The sequence below is a fragment of the Narcine bancroftii genome, chromosome 12, assembly GCF_036971445.1.
Source record: "Narcine bancroftii isolate sNarBan1 chromosome 12, sNarBan1.hap1, whole genome shotgun sequence".
NCBI lineage: Eukaryota > Metazoa > Chordata > Chondrichthyes > Torpediniformes > Narcinidae > Narcine > Narcine bancroftii.
The window spans coordinates 18854799-18875477 of NC_091480.1; positions in this window are offsets into that span (position 1 = coordinate 18854799).

The following is a 20679-nucleotide window of genomic DNA, read 5'->3' on the forward strand; positions in this document are numbered from 1 at the left end:
CTAATCGCCACAAAGCTCATTTATAGTAAAAATCTCCAGTATCCAGCACCTGCACGGATTGGTAGATACCAGTTGCTTGAGATTACATGTTGTGTGATTGGCTAAATGGCCGCAAGGGGGCACCAATTAATTTTCTTTTGTATTTTCTACCTATTTATTTTCCATGATTTATTTTTCCTGGTTGTTTGAGGCTGCCGGTTGCTTGAATTCCAGATAATGGGGATTTTACTGTATATGGACGTGTATATACCATTAAGTGACATCAGATTTCAACTGAAATGCTAATAATGTTCTATACATATGTAGAGACCGGATAAAGTAGATGCTTTGCAAAGATGAAAGGCTTTCATGCATTTCATACTCTGTCGTCCATCAATAGCAATCAAAACTACATAAAGGATATCTAGCACCTGGGTTGGCAAACAATCTTGAAGGCCATCAGCCTGATTCAGTACAGCCCACTGCCTTCCTTTTTATTGACTTTCATAACGCTTTTCATCTGGTTCCTCGGTCCTCATGATGGTGGTTTGGCTAAATCAGCTTCATCAGAACAATATTTTTTAACTTAGATTTCCCAATGTGTAAAAAAAATAGTTGCAATATTTGGAGCTCAATTTGCCATTTGCACCTCTAACAGGTCCCAACCCTGATAAACTTCCATATCATGATGACTATTATATGTGCATCAGTGAAATAAAAGTTTTGGTCTTCCTACTCCCCAAATCCCCTTTCCAAGAAAAATGAAATGCACTAAGATTCTTCTACATAAATATTACAATTTCATTTGGCAAAGAACCTACATTGGTTACCCAATAGGTATTATCCTTTAAAAGGATTATCAGAGATTAATCATAAAACCCATGAAAAGCTCCAAATGCTTAGCTAATTTTCCCTTTGGTTATCCATGAGTCTTAGAGGTGTATTACTGTAAAAGTATCTAAAAACAAATACAGATGCTGCTGCCTTCTGAAAGACCAATCTGAAAATTCCATACAGCTAACTTCTGAGGTAGTCTGATAGGTTGAAAATCTAAAGACTGTTTTCACTATGTTGCAATTTAAGTTAGTGAACACAGGGCAGAATACAAAGGCTTACATTTTATATTTTGTTCAACTGTATGACAATAAGAAATGTACTTGCATGTTTGCTTGTAACACTAACATGTGAACAAAATGTGCAGAAATAGGCTCGTAAAAATGCAGATCGATCCAAAAATAATGGAATCATGTTCTAACACTTTTGTGATGAAATGTTATTTTACTGCAACTTAATTTTGGAAAAATATATTTGAGATGGATGCAAGTTTCTGTTTAGGAACAATTTATCCCCTCTCTGTATTGACCCTTGCTGTGGTTAATGTGATGAAGCTCCTCTGACTCTGTTCTCAGGTGGGGAGATCCACAAGTGATCTATTATGCTCGACACTCATGAGAGATATATACACTGGACAACAAATTTTTTCCAAAGGTTTGCTTCCTGAAAAAAAAATTGGGGATTGTGATAGAGAACTTCAAGCTGAACACAAAGATAATTTCAGATTCACTGTATCACGTAGGAAGTTGGAGAAACATTAAATTAACTTTTATCGAATTTCACACTAAGCGTATACTCGCCACAAATTTAATCTCATCATGTGATGAGACATTTCTGCTGTTCAATCCTCCTAAAGACAATAAGTGCTATTTTTTTTATTTGAAATTAATTTTATTTATTAGTATCTAAATACATTTCAAATTAACTCGCTATAACATTACAAAATAGATACTAAATAATATTCAATTTTCACCCTCCACCTCCCACAAACACAAATCCCTACAGATAGGAATAATTATATACCACATTAATAATATCATAATATTTCTTGATAAAATATCATTTCCAAGGGGGAATTGGATTAGAAGGTCCATAATTCATATGAGATTCATAAATCTCATATAAGGCTCCCATATTTGACAAAACCTATCATAATCACCTCTCATATTATGTTTTTTTTCTAATGGGAGACAATATTTTATTTAATTAAACCATCCTTCTATTTTAACATTATTTTCCAATAATGTAGTTTCAGCTACACACTTTCTCACTATTACTGTTGCTAGACTCAAAAAACTCTTTTTATATTTATCTAATTCCTTCTCAATATCTTCATCATATATATTGCCCAACAGAAAAATTCTTGGATCTAATTTAACCCTCACTTTTAATATCTTCTCTAAAATAACATAATTCTCTCCAAAAGTTTTTGACCTTTTCACGTGACCATACTGAACGCAAAAAAATTACCAATTTCTTTTTTGCATCTAAAAATTGAGCGGAGAGATTCAAATTAAATGTATTCAATTTATATGGTGTATAATACATTTGATGTAAATGCTATTGCTAAGTACACTCAGTCTGCTATTGCTTGAAGAATATGTGCATCAGCATGTGTTCAACCTATATCAATATAATGCACAGAATTGTATATATGAGCTGCTTTTATAGCCTGAATGCATCTACCCTGACAAAACATGTCCAGGCCGAAGAGAACATTTGCATAGCACCTGTACTGAGTGCATGCCCAGGCATGCTTGGACTGACCAAAATAGCTTGCTTAGTGGGAAATGTACTAGTAGACCTATGACAGGAAATCACAAACTAGGTTATACTGTATATAAAAGATGGTACATGTGAGGAAGATTTTAAGGTGATTTTCGTGACCCTAAAGTATACCCATCGTTGTCCTGTGATTTTAATGTAGAACCAAAGACTTGTTGATCCAAACCAAGGCTTTTATTAACTAAAAGACTGGAGCATATCACAAGTAGGCCGACCAGTCCAGAATGAGCTGGTCTGGCTCGGAGCAATCCTTTAAGACCTGCCACTAGGTGGGGCTACACTCTCAGCCAATCACAGTCATCCTACACGACCATTGGTGATAGAATCTGTACTATCACAAATTCACACATCATTCGTTAACTTCAAAACTTTGCAAGATATCAACTTATGGTGCTTCGGGCTGAGAACATGCTTTTTATAATGCTTCTGCTCTTTAATGCAGCACAATAATTCAGGATCCACATTGGTGACTTCAGATAAAGATCCGGGCAGCCCATTTCCCAATGCCGCACTGATGCATTCATTTACGATTGCGTGCTCATGTTTTTGGTAATACTACTTCACATAGATTTTCTTAGGCATTGTAAAGCCTTCAATGGGACTTTTTTAAAACAGCAGGGATTTTCCCACAAACTGGTCAAGTTAATTAAAAGTGGATTATCTGTTAATTTATCTTATTTCTCACAAAACCCTGCTGTTTGCACATTCCTCTTCAGAATATTCTCCGTTGACTGTAAAATAATTTGCAGTGTTCAGGGGTCACAAGATACACAATAGAATTGCAAGCCAACCTTCGCGTATGAAGGACTGATAAATAGTATTAATTTATATTTTTCCCTGACATTTGGACAAGCTCAATCCAAAATGTTTTCCTTGTGGTTTCTTTCCTTTTTTTTTTTTTTTTTTTTTTTTTTTTAAATTTTTTTATTTTTCACACCATAAATCACATTAGCCATGATATACACTATTTCTTTTCACACATATACAGTGACTTTTTCTCCCCCCCCCCCCTTTCCTCCCAAACCACCCCCCCACCCCCCCCTCTCATCCATTTTAGGTATACAATCTAGGTTGCATTAATCCAGTCAGACAATGTTGTCATTCAACAAAATTACACCAGAAATTCTACTGAGTCCATTCTTTTCTTTCCTTCTCCTTCCATCAACTTAGGTAATGTTTGTCCCCGGTAGGTTTTCGCTATTGTATTTAATGTAAGGCTCCTATACTTGTTCGAATATTTCAATATTATTTCTTAACCAATATGTTATTTTTTTCTAATGGAATACATTTATTCATTTAAATTTGGTAGTTTCTTCCTTTTAATTTGGTTATGTATTCCATTAATATTTAAAGACATATAGTTCAGCGTAGCCCTTTTATATTTTGTTTATCTTCTCTTTCCGTTTTTCCATCATTACCTTTCCTCCTTTTCCATTTCTGTTTTCTTATTTTCAACTCTTCATAAGACAACATTCCTACAACATCTAACATTTTCCTTATTCTCCTATTTCTATCTTATTTATCCCCAATCTCCCCTTCACCTCCTGAGTTGTCCTTTATCCCTTGTCGGACAACCACATCTCCCCTCTCCATTTGGATTTGCGAATCCACTCGCAAGCGTCAACTGATTGTGCAGTGACCGCTATTTCCCCCCACCCCGCCTCCCCCAGAAAAGATTTCACTTTTCATATGTCACAAAGGTCCCTCTTTTAATTCCCTCCTTATTCTCTCTATTCCATTACCTTCCCTTATTAATTCTTGTCTATACTATCTATATTTTCCTCTAAGTACAGATACATTCATGTATGCTCATTGTCTCTATTCACTCTTATACCTCTTTACCTGCATACATATCAATCGTGATCATTTTTACTCTCATTACCCGTCTTCATCCCTCAGTCTATTTTTGTCTTTACCCACATACATATCAGTCGTGATCATTTTAACTCTCATTACCCGTCTTCCTCCCTCAGTCTATTTTTGTAATTGTTCTGCAAATTTTCGTGCTTCTTCTGGATCCGAGAATAGTCTGTTTTGCTGTCCTGGAATAAATATTTTCAATACCGCTGGATGCTTTAGTATAAATTTATACCCTTTCTTCCATAAAATCGCCTTTGCTGTATTGAACTCTTTTCTCTTCTTTAGGAGTTCAAAACTTATATCTGGATAAATGAAGATTTTTTGCCCTTTATACTCCAGTGGTTTGTTGCCCTCTTTTACTTTTTCCATTGTCTTCTCCAGTACCTTTTCTCTTGTAGTATATCTTAGGAATTTTACTACAATAGATCTTGGTTTTTGTTGTGGTTGTGGTTTAGAGGCCAATACTCTATGTGCCCTTTCTATTTCCATTTCATGCTGTAGTTCTGGACATCCTAGGGTCTTAGGGATCCACTCTTTTATAAACTCCCTCATATTCTTGCCTTCTTCATCTTCCTTAAGGCCCACTATCTTTATGTTATTTCTTCTGTTATGGTTTTCCATTGTATCTATTTTTTGAGCTAGTAGTTCTTGTGTCTCTTTAGTTTTTTTATTAGATTTCTCCAATTTCTTTTTTAAGTCTTCTACCTCCATTTCTGCTGCTACTGCCCGCTCTTCCATCTTGTCCATTTTTTTTCCCATTTCTGTTAAGGTCATCTCCATTTTAATTATTTTCTCCTCTGTGTTGTTTATTCTTTTTCTTAAATCCTTAAATTCCTGTGTTTGCCATTCTTTAAATGATTCCATGTATCCTCTAATAAGAGCAAGTATATCCTTTACCTTGCCTCTCTTTTCTTCTTCTATTTCACCATACTCTTCCTCTTCTTCTTCCTCTGGGTTGACCATCTGTTGTTTCTTTGTTGCCCTTTCCTCCTCTTCTATCTTGTTTCTATTGTCTTCTGTGGTCTCTTCTTGCTGCAGGTGTTCTGCAGCTGTCGTTGCCGGCTGTGGAGATCGACTCCCCAGCTGGTCCCCCCTCCCGTCGGTGTGTTTTTTTTCATTCGCATCGCGCATGCGCGAAGTTTCGCGCATGCGCGGTTGCGCACTTTTGTTCGGCTCTGCGAGCCATTTTTGTAGTCCATTATTTACCGACCTGAGGGAGCGGGTTTCTCTCTCCGCAGCGGGCCTCTTCGGACAGGTAAGGCCTTCACCTTTTTCCTCCTTTGTCTTCTCTTCCTCTCTTCTTACCGTTGCTTTCGACTTTTCTTTTTTTGTCGCCATCTTCTTTCCACCTTTATACTCACTTTTCTGTAACTTTTATTTCTGTGCCTTTGTGTTTTCTCTTGTTTTTCCCGACTTTTCTGGAGAGGGCTGGAGTTCACCGTCCGGCCACTACTCCATCACGTGACTCCTCTCGTGGTTTCTTTCCTGACGCATCTTCATTTTCAGCTGAATTTGCATCTTTGGGACGTACCAATGGTTTTATCACCTGGATAAGTGTGAGGTGATACAGTTTGGAAGGCAGAATACATGGTTAATTGTCGGACACAACACTACGGAAGAACAAAGGGACCCTGGGGTTAAATCCATCCATCTCTCAAGGTTGTCGCGCAGGTTGATGGGATAGTTAAGAAGGCCTATGGTATGCTGGGCTTCATTAATCAGAGGACTGAGCTTAAGAGTCGTGAGGTGATGCTGCAGCTCTATAAATCTCCAGTGAGACCACACTTAGAATATTGCATTCAATTCTGGTCACTTCAATACAGGAAAGAATATGGAAAGCTATGAGGAGGGTGAAGAAAAGATTTACCAGGATGTTGTCTGGAATGCAAAAAAACGTCTTATGAGTCAAGATTTAGTAGAGTTAGGGGTTTGGCAAATAAGGATGAGAGGTGAATTAATAGAGGTCTACAAGATTAGGAGAGACATAAATAAGGGAGACGGCACCTTTTTCCCAGGGTGGGAGTAGCAAACACCAGAGGACATCTATACCAAGGGAAGGGAGGAAGGTTTATTGGAGATCAGGAGTAAATTCTTTTACATAGAAAGTTGTGGGTGCCTGGAATGCATTGCCAAGGGTGGCAGTGGATATTGGAACAATGGGGGCATTTATACAGGTACATGAATGAAAAAAGATGGAGGGCTATGAGGGAGGGAGGGTTTCATTTTTTTTCGGTATATATAGGTGTGATAGTACAGACCTATCACCAATGTATATAGATACAGTATCTAGAGTGTAATGACTGTGCTTACAGCGATTGGCTGAGAGCTTAGCCACACCTACTGTCTGGGCCTTAAAGGGTTGTAATCCTCGCCAGGTCGGATCATTCCGGACTGGTCGGCCACCCGTGAAGAGCTCCTGTCTTTTGCTAATAAAAGCCTTGGTTTGGATCAACAAGTCTTTGGTTCTTTCGACAAGCTCTACAATAGGTTGACACAACATTGTGGGCCAAAGGGCCTATACTGCCTGTGATGTTCTATGTTGCATGTTCTATGACCCCTCATCTGTTGAGAATAATTGCCCAGTAAGCAGTCCAGTAAATGTTAACAAAACCCATGGTTAATGGCCACCAGATTTTCCAAAGTGCTTTTGGTTTGAAATAGATCTTTAGAAATCTGAGACCACTGTTCCCAAGATAAATAAAGCTAGTGGGCACCTGGCAACATTACCTACTGTTTTCCCTCCAAATTGTACACCAACCTGATTTGGAAGTACATCACTGATGCCGAGTCTTGATCCTGAATCTCCCCGCCCAATAGCTTTGCGGAATGAAGCACCCTTTGCAGGAAGGATTGCAATGGCCCAGTAAGATATGTGCAATAAATGATTCCCAGATCCCGAAAAATGAATAAATTACAAAATATCACTCAAAAATATAAATATCTTGGCTAGCCTTTTGCTGAAGGCACCTGAGATATTCATTTTGTGGCTCCCTCAAAGTTTAACCAGAATATTATTTTTTTTAACCAGCGCCTTATTTTCTGTACTGTATTCTGTATTGTTTCCCATTAAATTTGTAAGAATCAAAGATATATGAATAATATAAGTCTCGGGGGTTGCGGAGACATGGGTTGAGGAGTGTGGAGGAGCTAAGAGATCTGGGAATACAGATACATAATTCCTTGAATGTGGTGCCACAGGTGGGCAGGGTTGTAAATAAAGCTTTTTGTCATCTGAGCATTTATAATTCAAAGTACTGAGTATAGGAGTTGGGATGTTATCTTGAAGTTATTTAAGATGTTGGTGAGGCCACATTTGGAATATTGTGTGCAGTTCTGGTCACCGAACTCCAGGAAGGATATCAATAAGATTGAAAGAGTGCAGAGAAGATTTATTAAGATGTTGCCAGGTCTTCAGGAGTTGAGTTACAGGTAGAGATTAAACAGGTTAAGACTTTATTCCTTGGAGCGAAGAAGAATGAGGGGAGATTTGATAGAGATTTACAAAATTATGAGATGTATAGACAGAGTAGGGTTTTTCCACTTAGATTGGAGATCAATATGAGAGGACATAGTTTTAAGCTGAAAGGGGAAAGGTTTAGGGGGAACATTTGGGGAAAATTCTTCACTCAGAGAGTGGTGGGAGAGTGGAATGAGCTGCCATCTGATGTGTTGAATGCAGGCTTGATCTTAAGTTTTAAGAATAAATTGGATAGATACATGGATGGGAGAGATCTGGAGGATTATGGAATGGGAGCAGGTCAATGGGTCTAGTGGAATGATGGTCGGCACAGACTAGAATGGCCGAATGGCCTGTTTTTATGCCTTAAGGCAGTTCAGATCAAAATTGCTCTCTGAGAACTTGAATTTTTTTGTAGTTACTGTATTGATAATTCAGATAGCACTCTATAACTTGATATGATGATCAAGTCATTTATATCAATTACTTCTGAAGTGGAGTTTATAAAACTACTGAATTCTCTATCCTACATATTTTTTTATTCTATGAATATTGTTGGTGCAGAAACTTATTGTTGTGGTTTGGGTTTGGATACAGTTATAAAAGCACACAGAAATGCTGGAATAACTCAGCTAGCTTCACATTAGGGAGATTTTAGGCCCGAGCCCTTCTTCAAGGAACATGTTTTCACTACAGTCACAGTGTCTGCAGACTTTTGTGTTATACTTGAATACAGTTATTCTCTTCGGTGCTCTTTCTAGTCACTTGAACCACAAAATATCAGAGCAAATCAGGAGAATAATTTCAAAAATAATGCACCAAGTTCTTTCAACTACCTGCATTGTTCAAATGCATTTTGAAATTACTTCAGTGTGCAATTTCTGGAAGCACATTATGTCAAAGGCACCAAAATCCTGATGATGTATTTTGAGTTTCTTCCAAATCCAATGCAAAAAGATATCGTTAATCCACAGGCTTATTAAACCAGAACGTGACTAATGGCTGTTTTACTTAAAATGGAACAAATATTCTTAGAAGACAAATGAACATCTGAGCCGCACATAAACATTCCATTGTGTCCTCCAGACCTATTTTAATTTAGCAAAGCAAGATAACTTCAGACAATCAGAAAGATATGGTTAAAATAATTGCTGGGTTTATTGTAGGAAGTAAAATTACACACAAGTCAACCTAAATCAGCAGATATTACTGAACTTTAGCCCAGCTGCAGCGAAACAAAAAATATTCATGATGCCTTAATGATTTTTCAGCGGCATTTGGGCACGGCTTGTTGATTAAGTCCAAAATATCAGAAATTTTCCTAATTAAAGCACATAACCTTCCACCTTTATACTCTTAAGTAAAATAGGTATGTACCAAATTACGCTTCATTTTGATCTCCAAGGTGGTAAAATGGTGCAGTCAATCCACTTCAACTACATTTTACAATGAAATCAGAACATAAAAGATCTGCTTATGCTAACGATATTAGTTGACAGGTCACCTTCACTCTCAATGACAGTAGCAATCATTTCAATTCCGCGCCCCTCTCCCATACTCACATGTCTGTCCATGGCATCATGAACTATCTCACCAGGACCACCCTAAATTGGAGGAACAACACTTGATTTTCTGTCTGGGCCCTCTCTAACCGGACTTCTCTGGTTTCTGCTAATCTGCTCTCCATTCTCCCTCCCTTCACTTTCTTCTTGTCTTCTTTCCCTCAGCTCTCCACTCCCTTCCCTCTCTATTCACAGAGCCATCCCTCCTCCCCCTGTTTGCTGCTGTGCCCTCCCTCCCTTATCCACCTATTACCTCCTGCCTTTGGGATTGTACTCCTCCCCCCAACCCTCCACGCCTGGTAAATTTTTTCCATATGTTGATCAAGCCTGAAAAGTTGGTTAGATATATCTTTATCTTTGCTATCTAAAGTACACTGTCCTGATGAGTTTCTCCAGCATTGTGTTTCCACTTCAACCACGGTGTCTGCAGACATTCATGTTTTACTTTCAGCTGAGCTTGGATTTGTTCTTCCAGTAGCATATTCATGCACATTATTTTAGTAAACCAACGTCTTTGTTATGCCAGGCAATGACTAATTAATTCACTGAAATGATAAAGCAAATCTAAATCAATGTCATCTTCTCGGCCAACATCCACAACTCTGATGTCCTTGTTACACTTTCACCAACATTGGTAGGGCCACATGACGGAGGTCAGACTGCTGAAACAGACCTTCCGAACTTAATCAAGGGAAGAGATTGCCAAGTAGAGAGAGAGAAAAAAAGATTCAACGATGTTCTCAACGCCTCCTTGATAAATTGCAGTGCCACTGCAGATTCAAGTCAAGTCAAGTTTATTGTCACCTGAATTCACAAGTACAACCTGATGAAACAGCGCTCTACAATCCTCCTTACAAAACATGCAGGTGTACAACCAGACATAGCACACATGCAGACAGACAACATATATGCAGGACTAGAATTAATTTATTCAAACAAGCAAATAAATAAATATTGTTTCATAAATATGAGAGTCTCGGATGGATAGTGTGAGCAGTTCCTTTGGTCGTTCTGCATTCTCACTGCCCATGGGAAGAAGCTGTTCCTCAGCCTGGTGGTGCTGGCTCTGATCCTCCTGTATCTTTTTCCCGAAGGGAGCGACCTGTGTGCAGGGTAGAAGGGGTCATCAATAATTTCAGACAACAATCCCGCTAGATCACATCAATGGGGAGGGAGGGAGACGCTAGTGATTCTCTCTGCCACTCTTACGTCTCTGTGGGTTGACCTCCGATCCATTTCTCTGCAGCAAACGTATCACACTTTGATGCATGAATTCCTGGGAATCTCTAGTCCACGACTGGAGAAGCATGCGGAATTGGTATTGAGAACCTGTAGGTCAGTGTCAACAGCACTCGGAGGGGCAAGTAGTAAAGGAGTAGAACACTTCACTAACTAGCCATCTGTTCATCCCATCAGCCATCCTTTGGGTCCCTCCTCTGCTATCTCAAAATCCATGAAACCACAGCAGAGAAAAACCATCATCAATCCAGAGAAAGAGGATCAAGTTCAAGAAAAAGAAGAAGAAATAGAGGTGCGCTAAACAATACCCGTGACTCACAAGGAAATCTTGCCATTGATAAGTTATAAAATATGGTGGTACACCACTGGCCGACTGCAGGGGGCAACCTCTGTACCTGCAGAAGAGCTCAGGGACAAGACAACACCTGGCCGGCTGTCAATCAGCCGACCTGAATAGACCGAGCCCCTCTCGGTCGGGTGCCAATCACCTTCTGGGATATAAGGCTGAGATTGAAGACACTCTCAGAGTTTACAGCAGCGCTCCTCACAGCTGGCTCTGTGGAAGTTTATGTCGAATAAAGCCTGTTGTACAGACTTTAGGTTTTGTGTGTTTGCTTCTGTTTGATAGCGCACCACATAAACAAATCCTCTGGTTGGCACTGTAAGAGATTTTTAAAATTCTTTAAGCAGAATTTCTTCTGAATTGTAATAGTCTGAGGAATCTTGGATCATAAGATGGTTTGTGGATCTAGTGCAAACTGGCATTTAGAGAAATTATGTTGCTTAGTAACAGAATATGTTCCAAAGAAAGGCTACATGTTCTGTAGGTGGAGGGTTTGATTTTCAGACAAGGCTTGGTAACCTAATCCCTGTATCCCTCACTCACAGGCTCACCTCTTTTGCTCAGTGTTTGAAGAGGTGCTGACACAAATCCAGTTGAAGGGAAGTAGTTTGCTGATAAAGTATCATTTGCGTTCACCATAGTGATATTGCTTTATCAGCCCCATCTCAGCGAGGATTTTTAAAATCTTTCGAGATAAATGAAAAGAAAAACTGCAGAGGGAACTCAACAGTTGAAGCAGCTCCCGTAGATATTTCTTTCTCGATAAAGCAGGTCAACCTGAATCGTTGACTGATCACTTCAATCCATGGGCGCTGCCTGAACCTGCTGTGTTCTCCTTGTTTGATCAAGAACATCTTCGAGTTGCAAACAATAGAGGGATTAGAATTTAAAGCTATTTTTATTGTGCGGTGAGCAATTAGTGGCTGGTGGCGTTGTGGCTGGAGTTGATCAGTTAGTTACATGTTGAATACTCTTGACTAATAATTTACCTTCCAGGGTGCTGGCCATTGGGGTTACGGCAGCAAGGCATGCTCCAGGATGATGGAACACAAATGACAGACTCAATGAAATAGGCAAATTTATCGCAGGCAGTTGTGGGAGAGACATCATAAATGTCTGATAAAAGGTCTTGGATCTGAAGAGTTAATGTTATTTCTCTTCCTATAGATACTTCCTGACCTGCTGAGTGTTTCCAGTATTTGCTGTTCTTATTTCAGTCTTTCAGCATTTGCAATTTTATTTTGACTTTCATCGACGTCTGGAATTTACAATGTGAACCTTCCAATTATTTAATTAAAAGAAGAAAATATTTCCCATGCAAGGCCTGTAACCTCCAGAATAGCTTGTTGATGTAAAAATATAAATGGAATGAATTTTACATGAATGCACTTTATGAATTCAGAATTTTAAAAATGTTATTGGATTTTATTATGGTAATCAGTAACGCCTCATTTGAAAGGTAATGATAATCAATATAATAACACTGTCGTTAGTTCTTGACCTTTATTTAAAAAAAACATTTTTCTTTGTGAACAAAGGTTCTCAGACTTTTATTTCACTGGGATAACTCGTAATGTTGTTTACAGTTCAGTATTGGTTGGATAGCATTGTTCACTCAGATACAGCTGAATATTTTCTATTAAGCAAACTCGATAGACTTCTAAATAATCTAATTTGGCTTTTTTTTAATCAACTTTTTAAATATGTTCTTTAGTGGACCTGCAGGACTGAAAATTGCATTTGTTAATGTGGAAATATCATAGAGAAGTAAGTTTATATTACAGGGTAAAACACAAAAGTCTATGGACGCATTTCAATTCTGTGCCCCACTCCCAGGTCACTTCGCCTCACTGAGCACCTTCACTCTGTCCGCATCAGTGGCAAGGATCTCCAGGTGGCCCCACTCCCAGGCCCACGTGTCTGTCCATGGCTTCAGGCACTGCCAAAGCACATTGGAGGAGCAACCAGATGGTATTAACATCGCCATCTCTGGCTTCTGCTGGACCACTCCCCATTCTCCCTCTCTTCCCTATCCCTCTGTCTCCTTTCGTCCAGCTCTCCAACCCTTTCTCTCTCCAATCTCAGAGATATCCCCCCCTCCCTGTTTTCTGTTGCACCCTTTCTCCCTTATCCACTTCCTGCCTGTGGGCCTGTGCTCCTTCCCATGTCCCTCCCACCTCCCACCCCACCATTTTATTCAGATACCTGCCTAGATTTTGCTCATACCTTGTGAATGGGCTCAAACCTGAAATGTATCTTTATATTTGCTATATGCTGTTTGACCTGCTGAGTTCCTCCAGCATTGTGTTTTTACTAAGTTTATGTCATCCCTTTTTGATGGATTTTCCATTATAACCTGGATGTGGCATTAGAGCATTTCAATGCAATGCTTAACTCTGCTCTGGGCAGCTTGTGGAACATTTTTTTTAAGAGAAGCTTCAAGCTTTAGTAGATTGAAAATTAGTCTTGACCTACCATGGACATAAATCATTTTTATTTCACTTTTTTAGAAAAGCATGCTGCAAAATTTGTTCAGATAATTGAGATTTCATCCTTCATGAGGGAATGGTAATAAATTGCCACACTGGAGGCACAGTGGCTGAGTTTCCTTACATTAAAGCCGAGAGAGAGAGAGGGAAATGGGCACATTTCTTGTCTCATGTCTCTTGTTTCTCTTTTATAATTGTGGTGCTACCACTATGCGTACAGATGTATGTATGGGCTGGCCTGCCCCCTCAACCTGTGACTCCTTCCTCCCAGATATCCCCATAAAGGCTATTACACCCAAACCTCTCCCTCAGTACCTGCCTTGGAACCGGGCCAGCAACATGCAAGCTGTGCTGACACTTTAAGGTGATTAAAGCCTATTAATCATGATTTTTTGTCTGATTGTGGTTGATTGGTTGTGGTTAAATGGCTAACAGTGCAATATATGGCACTCTTCTAATTAGGAGTGATTAATTGTGTCTTTAGTTTCTAGCTATTTATTTTTAGGTAGAATTGTCTCAACTTTAATTGGATTGGGCATCAACAGAATAACAAATAATGTGGGTGACTTATTTTTAAAAGAAGCAAATCCTGAATTGTGGGGAAGTGAGTGACTCTCCCTTACCACCTGAGATTCAGTTAGCGAAATTATTTTTAATTTATCGTCATTTTTTTTTTGAACAGCAAGGTTTACTTCAGAAGTCTTAGTCAGAGTCATTATTATAGGAGGATCATTCCTGGACCCAACACGCAAATGGCATCGTGAAGAAATCACGTCAGCCCCTCTACTTCCTCAGGAGTTTGTGGAGATTTGGCATGACATCAGAAACCCTGGCAAATTTCTTCAGAGGTGTGGTGGAAAGTATGCTGACCAGCTGAATCACAGTCGGTATGGGGACACCAATCCGCCGGAGTGTAAAGACCTACAAAAGGTAGTGGACACAACCCAGGACATCATCGAGAACATCTACAGGGAATGCTGCCATCGGAGAACAGCAGCAATCGTCAAGGTTCTTCACCACCCAGCAAATGCTCTGTTCTTGTTCTACCATCAGGAAAGAGGTATCGGTGTCACAAGACTCGCACCACCAGGTTCAGGAACAGCTGCTACCCCTCCACCATCAGACTCCTCAACAGCAAACTCAATCAAGGACTTGTTTAAGGACCCTTTATTGATTTTATTCTCTCTCTATTGCATGGTCAGTCTGTTTACATTTCTTTATTTGTTTATATGTGTTTTTTTTGCACTGTCCCACCCACAGTAAAAAAGCTCAGGGTTGTATACTGAATTTCCTCCACAATCTTTGAACAGCCAGGAGGAGGCATGATGACCCTCACCTCCCAGAAAATGCAGCCAACCTGCAGACTCAATTCTGTCTTATGTTTGGCATAAGGCTTCAGTTCCTCTTCTTCCATGATACGGGGCCATCCTTGTAGAAGGAAAGTCTTGGCTTGAGACAGGACTGGGTCCCTCTCTGTCCACTGCTTTATCTGAGTCACCTTTATAGGGGTCTCTGACAGCTTTTCCAATGGAAACATCATCTCTGGAGGCACATATGTAGTATCCGGAGTCTTAGGTAAAGGTAGATGACTCAGCGCATCGGCATTAGTGCTATCCCCACCTGCTCTGTACATAATAGTGTACTGGTAGGCTGAAAATGTGAGAGCCCAATGCTGTATCCTAGCTGAGACTAGTGGTGGGATGCATCTGGTCTCACTGAACAGGCTCATCAGTGGTTTAAATTGTAAATCCGTATAAATTGTGAATGCATGACCATAAAGGTAATGATGAAAACGCTTGTCTGCAAAAACAATGGCCAGATCTCTTTATCTAGCTGTGAATAGCCTTTCTCAGTAGATGGATTTTGCAAAGCTAATCACGGCCCAAAAGATTGGGCCCACTATCCTTAACTAACACCAGCTTGGCTTCTGCCTTCTGACTGCTTCCCATGATGGTGCTGGCTGAGTTCACAACTCTCTGCAGTCTTTCCCTGCCTTATGCGTTGGCACCTCCATACCAGACAGTGATGCAACCAGTCAGAATGCTCCCCACGGAACACCTGTAGAACTATGCAAGACTCTTTGATGACCTACCCAATCTCCTCAAACTCTTCATGAAATTTTGCTTTCCTCATGACTGCATTGACATGGAGGCATCAGGACAGATCTTTAGAGAGTTGATGCCAGAAACTTGAAGTTCTTAACTCTTTCCACTGCTTACCCAGTTTGTGTTCTCCTGATTTCCCCCTCCTGAAGTCCACAATTAGTTTCTTAGTTTTGCTAAGGTTAAGAGCAAGGTGTTTGTTGTGACACCACTCACTCCTATATGCTTCCTCATTGGCATCTGTGATTCTGCCAAAGATCGTGGTGTCACCAGCAATTTTGTAGATGGCATTTTAATCATGCCTAACCACACAGTTATGAGTGTAGAGTGAGTAGAACAGTGGGCTAAGCACGCATCCTTCAAATACATCCCACGTCACACCTTTCATTCGTGTCAGCTTGCAGTCATCCAAAACTTTGCTCCTGCAGTCTAACTCACATCAAACTTAATTTGCCCATCATCTACATGCTCAATCACTCCTACGCGTTTGCTTAATATGATGCCCCAGCCATGCTCACTCAGAATAATAGCCCCCAGTTTCCCACCTCAATATGCCCTAATGATCCCAATGCCTTCCTTCTGTGGTGGTTGCATGGATGGATTGGGCAATGTCTGGTGATGAGGTCTCTCTGAATTGTATCTGAGACCCTATCCAAGTATAACTCTGTCAGTCTTTGACACCTCATGCTGAAAAGTACTTGGTTTGCTATTTTTAGATGCCTCTGGTGAAGATAAATGTTCAGAAACAGTTGAAATGGTATCAAATAATTTGAAAAATTAAAGAAAGATTTTAAACATTAAAAGGTAATGCATTTATTTTAAAATGCATTACCCTATTGATTTAATTCTCTGTCATCATGAAACATGAAAATAAGAAATATCAGTGAACAGTGAAGAGAAAGTCTCAGCCAAATTTGCTTTGGTAATGAAAATCGGTGGCCTGCTTCAAAGAATGGGGCCACTCTGGGAATGCCACTGCAGCTGTTGTAATCTTTAGGGACTACATACAAAACGCAATCGTCCAGACTCAGGTTTCAGGGCAACAGTGGAGTGAGAGGTCAAACACACCCCCATCTGCCTTCCGGTAATTTCCATCCTTCTGCAAAACAGCAAGCAGGCAGAAGTCAGATTCCACAATGAAAACCCGTAATTATTGAATCCTTTTCTACAAACAAAAACATTGAATTTTTTATGTTTTCAGGAATTAGATTCACGGTGTAGGCGGGAGCAGAAAGTTGCAAAGAGACACTGATAGATTAAGAAAGTGGGAAAAACAATTGGAGATTAAATTAAATGCAGGGAACCATGGCCACCTGCGATGACTCTATAACCTTGATGTTATGCAGCCATATGTCAGTTCTAAGCAGGATTACATATCCACTGTTAACTTAAGCACCCCATTAGCCCCAGTTGAACAGCAGCTCAGTGGTAAGTACTCACCCCCTTTCAAATCCTTTTTTGGCTTCCTCCCTCTTTGTTCTCCAGCCCTCCAAAATATCTACGCTCCATCACCTCTTGATCACCTTATGTTTAATCACTCTCGTAGCTATGTCTTCAGATGCTGAGACCACAAGTTTTGTCTGGTTGCATCCCTGGTATGGAGGTGTCAAAGCACAGGAGCACAGGACAGTTAATTCCTCTATAAACTTAGGGGAACATAAACTCTTAAATCCTCTGCTTATCCAAACCTCACCATTTCAGAAAATATCCCTATCCACCTTTCTTTGGGCCTACCTGGTGACCAAATTTCCCAGTATTTAATTCCATTTCCAGTTGTTTTTGCCACTCTCTTAAATTAGCACACTGTCTCTCTGCAACCTACTGTGCCCACCCACGCTATTCACTGTGAACTGAAAACTTATAAACCTTAATTCCTGAAACCTACATACAAATTCAAGGTTTGTGGGTGGAAAATAAATCAACAACCATTGCAATTTTTTTTTTAGAAGTAAAATGAATTTACCTCCCTCCCCCCACCTCAGGTTTCATAAGAAAGGTAAACATCTCCATTTTATTTCTCTTGATCTAGGCAGCCCTGACAGAGGTACATTAATTGGCCATGTCCAGTTGTGCTTTAGCAACTATTTACTAAGGTATTGTGAGGTAAGAACCAATCATGAAGGAATCTGTGCCCCCTCCTTAAACCTGAATGCACCTAAATTTTGCTGCTTAGATCCTAACATCTCTTCTCTCATTGATTCACTCATCACCCAGTGTGTGTTGACCTACATTATCAATGTCTCAACTTTAAAATTCTCGTTGCAAAGTAAAAACAAGAGAAATCCATTTAACTCTCCAGCATTTTTCCCCACTCAAAGGGATCATGACCTGATTTACTATTTATGTTTTTGTCCCACATACCTGTAATCAAAAGAAATATATGAGCTGCACGTTTACAAGTGACAAATGACTTTAGCATTGCCTCCCATATTACTGGAATAAAGATTCAAAATTCTCGCACTGTTTGCAAAGGACAGATCCCACCTGGTCAAACTCTCTTCTCCCCCCTCCCTTCAATTGTCTTATGACCCCTGATTCTAATCTCTCATCTTTCTTAAATAACAGGGTGACACAAGTAATTTTCCAACCTTAGGGAGCTGCATGAACATAGAATATTACAGCGTAGTATAGGCCTTTGGCCCACAACGTTGTCAACAAAAATAACTGATTCGGTGACCTCATGCTTCACATGATATATCCTGAAGAGCAGGCAGCAGTTTCCACTGCAAACCCACTCTGAAATCTATTTCTCAAAGCATATATATTTATACAGAGAAGCAAACAAGTTGTTACAGAAAATAGGATTACATCATGGAATAAACCCATGGAAAACTACACCAAGACTTTTCTACAATTTTTATGTTAAATCCTTAGTTTTGTCTAATTATGAAGGAGAGCCTATCAATAATCACTGTTAATGTCAACAACCACTGCTAGTGCCCTTGACAACTGTTAAGGCTTAATTTCTAAATAATATCTCGCTAAATAGATGTTGTATTAAAACAGGCTGTTTGCCAACTATTGTTAGTGTCAATGTCAAAGCTGCAGCACGAACTTTCTTTCACAGTCACGGTATCAATCTTCACTAAATTTCTTCCTCACCTATCTATACACAACAATCTAATTCAGTGGTTCTCAACCTTTTTCTTTCCACTCACATTCCACTTTAAGTAATCCCTATGCAATCGGTGATCTGTGATTAGTAAGGGATTGCTTAAGGTGGTGTGTGCACTGCTCTAGACCTAATTGTTACTGAAATATTTTGCTTGAGAAAAATTGTCATTGGCCCATTTCCTTTGAAGTTATGAAACTGAGCACATAATGAGTCAATTAGGTACGATTAAACCAGTGGTCTTCAAACTTTTCCTTGACACTCACATACTTCCTTAAGTAATCCCTTACTAATTGGAGAGCACCTATGACATAAGGATAAACCCATTTGTTGAAATAACGTATAAAATAAAGGAAAAAATAACTAATCTATTCCCTGCCACTAATCAAGGTTACCTTATAAATTAATACAAATAAAAAATCAATAATGTGGATCCACAGACGACTACTGGAGAAAAGGCAATGAAACATCAGAATATACACTAATTGTTAATTCTTCCAATTACAAAAACAATATAAGAATGGGCCCCACAATTTCATAAATTGAAACTTTCTATCTTTAATATTATATCTAATTTTCTCTAAACTTAAATAGGACATTACATCATGTAACCACTGTGCATGAATAGGGGATGAGTCATCTTTCCATTTCAATAAAATTGATTGTCTAGCTATCAACGTGGTAAAAGCTAAAACTTTCTCCTGAGATGCTGATATAAGTTTATCTGGATCACAAGAAAAACCAAAGCAATTAAAGGGCAAGGTTCCAAAATAATTTTAAGATTCATTAATAAAGTTTGTAAAAATGTCTTTCCAGAATCTGTCTAAATTTGGGCACTCCTACAACATATGGATCAAGGAAGCTTCAAAATTTTTTTACCTTTCTCACATAATGGATCAATTATGAAAAGTTATGAAAATTTATTGAAATAGAATTTCTGGGTATTACTTGATAAGTTTAAACTATCATTACTGGGTTGGTCTCCCTTATCTATTACAATGATAATTCAATTAAAATGAATATTTTACCTAAATTTTTGTATCGTTTTCAAGTGTTACCAATTTTTATCCCAAATCCTTTTTCAGCTGGCTGGATTCGGCTATTTCTACTTGTATATGGCCGTGGAAAAAAAAAACACGTATAAGTAAAGCCCATCTTCAACAGACCACATTAAATGTAGGATTATCACTTCCAAATTTTAGTTTCTATTATTGGGTGATTAATATATTATTATATTTGGATAAGTCAGTGAATCGCCCCTCTTGGGTAGAAATGAAATGGCAGTTCTTAAAAAAACTTCTATGTTGGCAACTTCAGGATCTTTTTTTTAACCACTTTCCTTTTCCGAATTAACATATAATCCATTAATGAGAAATAGGTTGAGAATTTGGACTCAATTTAGGAAATTCTTCAGAATTAATAGTTTTTCACTGGCTTGTCCTATTATTACCATCTTTTTCAAATGTCCTTGTTACTCACAGTTTTCAAGCAAAGGCATAGAATAGGTTTTCAAAGTTTTAATTATCTCTTTTTTGCCTCTTTTGACATATTATCAGCTGAATTTAATACTTCCGATAGACACTTTTTCAGATATTTACAAATTAGACATTTTTTTCAGTCTAAGATTTTGGATTTTTGGATTTTTTGGATTTTGGATTTTTTGATTTTTTGATTTTTGATTTTTGATTTTTTGATTTTGGATTTTGGATTTTTTGATTTTGGATTTTGGATTTTTGGATTTTTTTGATTTTGGATTTTGGATTTTTTGATTTTGGATTTTGGATTTTTTGATTTTGGATTTTGGATTTTTTGATTTTGGATTTTTGGATTTTTGGATTTTGGATTTTTTGATTTTAGGATTTTGGATTTTATGGCTGGGACCAAGAGCAATTGGGAATGAGATTTGAACTTAACATT